At 34.9% G+C, this 8,714-nt stretch overlaps 1 pseudogene; it reads left to right on the forward strand.

Moving 5' to 3' along the window:
• Positions 1–2,735: 2,735 nt before the first annotated feature.
• LOC145263336 (5S ribosomal RNA) lies at positions 2,736–2,854 on the forward strand (annotated as a pseudogene).
• Positions 2,855–8,714: the final 5,860 nt, after the last annotated feature.

Here is an 8,714-nt window from a genome sequence, read left to right on the forward strand (position 1 = left end):
ATTAAAAAGTGTGAATATGTACGGTAATGCCTTTCTATATAATAGGCTTCCTTAACTACCATAGAGAAAAATTGGTAGAGACTGCAGACGGCAAATTTATTTTAATTTTGACCCCAATTTTGACTCCCTTAACATTTATTGTTTGTGGCTTAAATTAAATTAAAATGTTTGACTTCATATCCAAGTAATCTACATCTAAAATTTCAAGTGTTTAGACCCAAAATTGGTGTAGGAGCTTGGTAGAGTCTGCAAAGGTCAACTCTTTATACTTTGACTTCTTGCCAGCCAAATTTTCGCCCAAAAGTTGATTAAAAAGCTTGCTGTATGGCTGAATACCCTTTATGTCAAATTTCAAATGTTTAGACCCAAAATTGGCTGAATAGTTTGCTAGAGATACAAATGTCAAATCTTTTGAACTTTGACCTCTTGAAAGCAAAATTTTCAGGAAAAAAAAAAACGATTAAAAAGCTTGCCCTATGTCTGAATATACTTTATGTAAAGTTTCAAATGTTTAGACCAAAAATTGACTGAGTAATTTGGTAGAGACTGCAGAGGTCAATTTTTTAAAAGTTTTGACTCCAATTATAACCCCTTAACATGTATGGTTTTGGGCTCAAATCAAATTATAAAGTTAGATCCATGTCCAAGTAACCTATATCTAAAATTTCAAGTGTTTAGACTCAAAATTAGCGGAGGAGTTTGGTAGAGTTTTCAAAGGTCAAATCGTTGAACTTTGACCCTTTAACAGCCAAATTTCTGGCCAAAAACCAATTAAAAAGATTTTCCCAAGTCTCAATAGCTCTTATGTCAAATCACGAGTCTGTAGACCGAAAATTGACAGAGTTATTTGGTAGGGAAGTGTGCACACACAGACACACACATACAGACATTTTCACTATAATATTTATGAGTATTTTACGACTGTGCAACACCGGACAGCCTGCTAGTTTATATATCTATAAAAGTGAGGACACTTCGCAACCTACATACTCAACGAATTTTTTATCTACAGACTTGAAATTTGGTATATATGGAATTCAGACATGTGGAAGCCTTTTTAATCGGATGAATCCGGAACAAAGAACTGCTACGTGGTCAAAATTAGCAAATCTGTAAATGGGGGGGGGGGCGTCAAATTATTATCTATTTGTCAACTGTTTCACGACTGTGCATGCGCGGTTGTGAAACATGACAGCTTATTTATGTTAAGAATAAGATTTTTAAAAAACACTTTGTAAAGTCGTGTCAAGCTGGTGTACTGGTTATCATACTTGATTCGAAGTCTTTAAGTATTTTTTTTACTTACAAGAAGTAAACTGTTTAGAAAAAAATATAATACTCGCATGCACATATCTCAGTTTCTGTATTAATTACAATATAATATTTATGACCGGGCAACGCTGGGCGGCCTGTTAGTATATATATAAAAGTGAGAATGTGTGTGTGCGTGTGTGTGTGTGCGCGCGTGTGTGTGTGTGTGTGTGTGTGTGTGTGTGTGTGTGTGTGTGTGTGAGGACAATTATACATTCAACAAATTTTTGATCAGACTTTAAATTTGGTCTATAGGGTATTCAGACATGCAGAAAAACTTAATAATTGGTTTTCATCCGGAGAAAAAAAATGCTGCTAAGGGGTCAAGATTGAAAAATTGGTACTTGGGAGCGGGGAGGGGGGAGTAATCCGATTTTTATCAGTTTGTCAACTGTTTTATGACTGCTCATGCGCAAACCGTTCACATGACAGCTTCCTTACGATAAGAATAAGTAGGTTTGAAAACACTTTTTAAAGATCGTGTCAAGCTGGTTATCATACTTGACTCGCTGTCTTTATGTTTTGGTTTCGATCTCAGCTCGAGCATTTTTGTTTTTTAATGACAATAAGTGTACTGTTTAATAAAAAAACCATAACACTCGCACGCACATGTCTCAGTTTCTTTCCGTTTTTCTTTTTTAATTGATTGTTTTTTTTTTTTGTTTTTTGTTTTGTTTTCTTTTCTTTTGTTTGTTTTGTTTTCTTTTGTTTGTTTTTTTAAACGAATTTAACGTTACGTTTAATACCGGGCAACGCCTGGTACATCTGCTAATATACCGTACTCAAGCGTATTTTACGACTGGGCCTTTCCCATAAAAGAGTTCGCTAAAACAGAGTTGTCAGTTCTACACACACGCACAATGACATTGTTATTTCAGCTGGACTGGAAACAGTTTACTGCCAATTACAAGAAAGAAAGACAAGAACTTCAAAGATTCCGCGGGCAAAAACGCTAATTACCAAAAGAGTAAAAACTAAACGAGTCCCAAGCCAATTGAAGCCGAGACTGGAATTGTGTACACGACGATTGCCTTGACCAGCCATCACACTTATTCTTCTGTTTCTCGTAATTAATTTTAATTACAAACACACAAGACAATTTTATAATTCCTTTTTATTCTAATCATGGTCATTTGGGTCGTTTGATTCATGGTCAGTTATGACCAGCAGAAACTATCAACAGCTTTGTCGAAAGATATTGTACTTTGATACAAAGAATATATATATATATATATATATATATATATATATATATATATATATATATATATATAGTAGTTTATGAAAATATATATGGTAATTAAGCTACACAGAATATTCCGCATTTCATTCTCGTAAGAATTCGTCAGGCTTGTGGCAATTAAGCTACACAGAATATTCCACATCTCATTCTCATGAGAATTCCTCAGGCTTATGCATAAGCCTTATACGGCATAATCACGTTGATACACTGGTTCCCGTCAGATCACCGAAGTTAAGCAACGTTAAGCCTGGTCATTACTAAAATGGGTGACCAATTTGGGAAGTCCAGATGCTGTATGTAGGAGGACGTCAACACCTCCCTGCAAAAAGTTGCAAAAACCTAACGTCGTCATCTCCCGTAACGGGGATATACATGCGACTGGGGACCGCTTGTTAATTTCATACTCCCATAAAACTTTCTCCTTCGGAGGAAGCCGGTTAAACCCTGAATAGGGTTAGTGCTGACTGCACACATGCACAAGCCTGACGAATTCTTACGAGGATGAAACGCGGAATATTCTGTGTAGCTTGATTACCATATATTTTTTTATAACTTACTACCTAGCTCTACCTATTTATTGAGCACTGTTGAAGTAAATATTTAAAGTTTAAGCATAAAATTATATTTTCGTGTATTAATTTATGTGTTTAAACAAAGTAGTTATATATATATATATATATATATATATATATATATATATATATAACTACTTAATTTACTCACATAAAATTAATATACGAAAGTATAGATTTATGCGTAAACTTTAAGTATTTACTTCAAAAGTGCTCAATACGTAGGTAGAACTAGTTAGTAAGTTATAAAATGTATATGGCGATTAAGCTACACTGAATATTCCACGTTTCATCCACTCTAGGATTCTTCAGGCTTATATTTATATAATAAGCCTGAAGAATCCTAGAGTGGATGAAACGCGGAATATTCAGCGTAGCTTAATTGCCATATACATTTTATAACTTACTATATATATATATATATAGACTTGTTTGTAATATACTGAATTTTACTGGGTGCGTATAATTCAGTATATATATATATATATATATATATATATATATATATATATATATATATATGCAGAAAAGTTTATGAGGAGGAATTTACTAATCAAGGAAAAGCAAACTCCAAACCAAATATAAATATTATTTATATTTTAATTCCAACCAAATGAACTGTTTTTCATATTTATATTGTATGTTTTTTTTTTAAGTTTTGTGATTACAAATCATAAAACTTTCAGTTTCAACCTATGCAGCTACCAGCAAATGCATAGAAATGTTAAAACTTTTAACGTGACTTTTTCTGCTTATTTCGCTAACAATTTTTTCCTTTGATGAGAAGAAATAGCATTCTTTAAAACTCTGCAGATTAAGGAGCATCCATCTTTGGAGTATTTTGCCGAATAATAAAAACTTTTTGTAAAATTCTACTTTACTCTACTTCTTCTTCTTCTTCTTCTTCTTCTTATTATTATTATTATTATTATATATATATATATATATATATATATATATAAATATATATATATATATATATATATATATATATATATATATATATATATATATATATATATATATATACATATCATTCAAACACTACCGTGTTTGAATATATGGTTAAGTGTCAGTTTTAGTCATTTAGAACTGCTTTAAAGCTTCATCGTTCACTCATTTTTTGACCAAATTTCAAACAATTATTACAATTTATAGATCATCTTCTCAGCTATATTGTGAAAAATTTTTTTCAATTTTCGTTCAGTAAAACAAAAGTTATTATGAATTTACTGGTGCTCAAAATCATAAAAATATGTAAGGAGGTGAGCAGCGCTTTTTATGCTTGGTTTCCATAGCAACCACGTCGCTTCAGCGACTACTATTGCTACTAATTCACTGCTGTCACGAAAAGAGAAGTAACATGTAAAACAGAGAGAATGAAAGCATGAAAGAGAGAAAATTGGCAGAATTTTATTGAAAGCAGACGAGTGCCATACAGTGTTATTACATATGTGTATGTTATGTTTATGGGGGCAAAAAAATAAGACTGAAATTAAACAAAGAACAAGTGAATTTATTGAAAGCCTGGAAAAATCATGGATTACAACAGAAAAATGCGAGCATGTAAAGTAATATGGTTAAGCTTAAACATGGAAAAGTAAAGGACTGGTTGTTAAAACTGGAAAAGAAAAAGACAAGATATTCTAGTAAAAAATATAATAAATTTATAACTTAAAATATTGCAGTATTAAGAATCTTTTTTTTTAATTCAATTTATAACATTATATAATCAATTCTAGAAAACATCGCTTTGTGTCATCATGGCTAATATGCAACCCACAATCCAATGTTGAAAAGATATATTTAAACAACGACGATGAAAAAGAAGTTTTTTGGTTGTAACATATTTGCAAAACTTTTTCTTTTTTTTTTTTTACACAGGCATCACCACGTTGTTAAGGCCAAGAGGCCACTCGAGGATAAGGGTTAAAGAGTGTACAGTAGAAATTTGACAATATAGTAATTGTTAGTAATGGAAATTCGGTAAATTTGTTAACTTATATGGAACGGCTCATCAAGAACTTGTTTACGTTAGACTTGAACACAACCATATTGTAGTCAGCTGGAAAGCAGGAAAACGGAAGACAATTCCACAGGCATGCAGTTCTAAGAAAGAAGCTTTGCTCATGGAATCTACGTTTAGGTTTAGGCACAGATAACGAGTGAGGGAAATTATTGATAGTATTTTCAGCTAGACGAGTGTTTCTTGTGAAAGTTTGGCGAGGGGGGGACCATAGACTGAAGCTCAGTCGAACACTTTCCATGAAAATAACGATACATCAGAGACAAACTCGCAACATCTCTTCTGTGAGATAGAGGTTGCAGGGAAGAGAAAAGGACATCTCCTACGAGGCTACGAAGTCTATTTTGAACTCTATCAAGGCAGGACAAGTCCTTTCTAGCAGCTCCTGCCCAGATGTGGCAACAGTATTCCATCCTTGGACGTACCTGGCTCTTATATAGATTGAGAATTGCATCAGCAGTGAGATATCTACTGGGTCGATAGAAAGATCCCACCATTTTTCCAGCGGCCTTGGCAACAGATTTGATATACGTGTTCCATTTAAGATCAGGAGTAACGGTCAAGCCCAGAAGCTTGTCAAAACTTGAGGCCTCCTGAAGACGAGAGCCATTCATTTCAATTGATGCCAGATGTGGATCAGAATGTTGATGATGTAAAGAGAGATGCTTGGTTTTAGATGCATTAAAAGTAACCAGCCACTCCTTTCCTCATTGTACCAAGTGCTCAAGATCAGAGGAGAGAGAATTGGAGAGAACTTGTCGTTTACTGTCTTAGATGTGCTACCATGAATAAAAACCACCTTGTTTATACAAAAAATAACTTAATTAGCCCCAAAAGTGAGGGTTTCTGCCCTTTGCAAAATTGTAACAAACGGAAATTTTTGTAAACATGGATTATACGGAAGCCCAAAATTTCAGCCAGTCGAAAGGCTGTTTGAAAATGACGTCATATAATTAAAAGGAGGTAGTGGGTGCTAATTTTCTGCCCCCTCCCCAGACGTGCATCCGTACATTCCTATCCTAAACGTCATTTTTACCATTTTTTAATTTAATTATTTTTCTATGTTCCTGTTTTTAAATTAATTTTTTTTTAATTATTGTTCAAGATTATATAAAAATTATGTTATGACCAATAACATCCATTCCGGCAGTCCAATCTTTAAACTCCTCAGACTACGCGAGTTAAAATAAGTGCATGGAAGATGCTGCCAACTCTGCTGTAAAAGAAGATAGGTTCCCTCTACCACGTTAAAATCTTCTTACATCTGTCATCTACGTATGGCATAATCACGTTGACACACTGGTTCTCGCACAGTCGCTTTTTTGTTTACTAATCCAAGATCTATTCTTTCATTGTGACCGTACCAACAAAGTCTCCTGTTTCTTTCTTTTTTCATTTTTCTTAAACTTTTTCTTCTAGGGGATGGGACATCCAACCAGATGTCTGACATTTACCCCTATTTTAGTGAGTCCAACCAAGAGATCTTTTCAGGATTCTAGCCGTCCCTTTCAGTGCAATCGTTTGTATTTCACTTGCCCTTGGTTCACCGGGTATGCTTGCTATGTACTTTTTAAAGTTTTTTCCTGTTCTGTATGCATCTTCCTATGATTTCCAGATTTCTGCTCTTTTATGTCATGTGATTTGAAGGAAAGAAAAGTCATTTAAAACCCCCTTTCTTCATTACTGGTGGGGGTACGCTGCGTTGCCTGGGTGTCTGTAGATGTAAAAGTAAAAAAAAGTGTTTCAAACCCACGACGAACCCGAAGGCGGAAAAGAAAGTGAAAGAAAACGTGAACATTTTACCGCAACGCTACAAAACCATAGGAAGTAAAAAGCGTTTAAATTTAGCAATGTCAATCAAAAAGTTGACTTGCTGAAACGAACGTTGGCTGGAGGCCAGTTCAGCTTTCTGCCATTTCATTTATTTGTTTCCTCCACGATTGTTGGGGAAAACCAACTCCCCACAAAAAGGGAGTGTCCAAATGAATAGCAATTGTCTGATATGAGGAGTTTTCTCCACATTCATCAAAGCTAATTGCTTTCTGGATTTCCCGGCATGAAAGGCCGGGAAGCTGCCTTCGCTTTTGATTAGTTTCGTTTTTATACGAAAAAGCCAAAGAAACACACGAGATGAAGGAATAGCGTGAATTTTATAAAAGTCGATCAAAATAAATCTAGAAACGACATTCCTTCACAAATCATAGATATTATAATCTAAGGAGTATATAAAAAGTTCTAAAACATCCCTGAGAACCTCCAGCGAAAAAAGCCTTTGCTGGACATACAAAAACGCGCGCGGACATTTTGTATTTTACATATATAAACTAGCCTGGGTGCCCGGCATTGCCCGGATGTTTGGAGGTGTGAGTTGAGCAAAAATAAAAAGTGGTACTAGGCAGGCAGGCTCAAACCCATACTGCGAAGGAGGAAAAGAGCATGAAAAAAAATGTGCCATCTTTGCCGTTGCGTCCATCGTCAAACCGGAAGTGACAAAGGTTTAAATTAAGGCTAGTCAATCAAAAAGAGGGATGACTTTCGAAAATATTGGCGGAAAAAGCAATCCCTTCCTGTAGAAAAGTGCCTAGTTGAAGGTGAAGGAACTAATGTTTTTAGCCAATTTTTCAATATTTCTCATCTGAAGGGTCGAGTTTCAAATCGATACCCATTTTGTAAAAATCCGTTGCCTCTGTCAAAAGTTTTAAGCAGATATACATACATAGATACATACATACATACATTTAAACAGACAGGTGAGACTTATTATAGACTAGTGAGGGGTACCCGGCGTTGCCTGAGTGTTTGGAGGTGGGGGTGGGGTAAAAAAAAAGTAAGTATGAGGATCGAACCCGAACCGTTGAGGCAAAGTTGTGAAAAAAAAACGTGCGACGTTAACTATTGCCCCACCGCGACATGTTAACGGAAACACGTTTGAATTTATTTAATTACTTGGATTTAGCAGGTGCTCGTTTTAATTAGTTAATGAGGTCAAGTTTGACTGCAGGATTTCATTTACTGCTGAACACTTCCCGCCCCCCCCAAGATGTTATAGGAAAAAGACTAACCCACATGCGGCGAGCGACAAATATTGAATATTTATCTTCCCGAAATCGAGCAAATTAAATAGACAGGCGAGCTTCGTTGTTAACTGTGAGATATTACGATTTATATGTGATATAAAAAGTTTTTAAAAGTTGTGAAGCGAGCGGCCACTTCTCTGAAAGAAGCCTTTTGTAGACACACAGAAAAAGCGAACACACATACATACATACATACATTTTCGCTTTTATATTTATAGATGAAAAAGTGTGACATGTGCAAGAGGAGCTGGTACCTTAAGTGTATTTTTTTTTATGTATGTCCTTTTTATAATTACTGTAAACCATTACTACTGATGCTCACTACCACTCGGGAACACGACTGATGACAGGGTTTCTTTGTTATTAATGTCAATTTAACTCCAATCATAAACACATGACGATTTACCAAAACCTCCATCTTGGTTTTCCAACCAATAATTCACAACAACAAGCAAGGGAGATCACTCTTGAGTGATCTCCCTTGC

The sequence above is a fragment of the Euprymna scolopes genome, chromosome 38 (assembly GCF_053919585.1).
Source record: "Euprymna scolopes isolate OS-2025 chromosome 38, ASM5391958v1, whole genome shotgun sequence".
Taxonomy (NCBI): Eukaryota; Metazoa; Mollusca; class Cephalopoda; order Sepiida; family Sepiolidae; genus Euprymna; species Euprymna scolopes.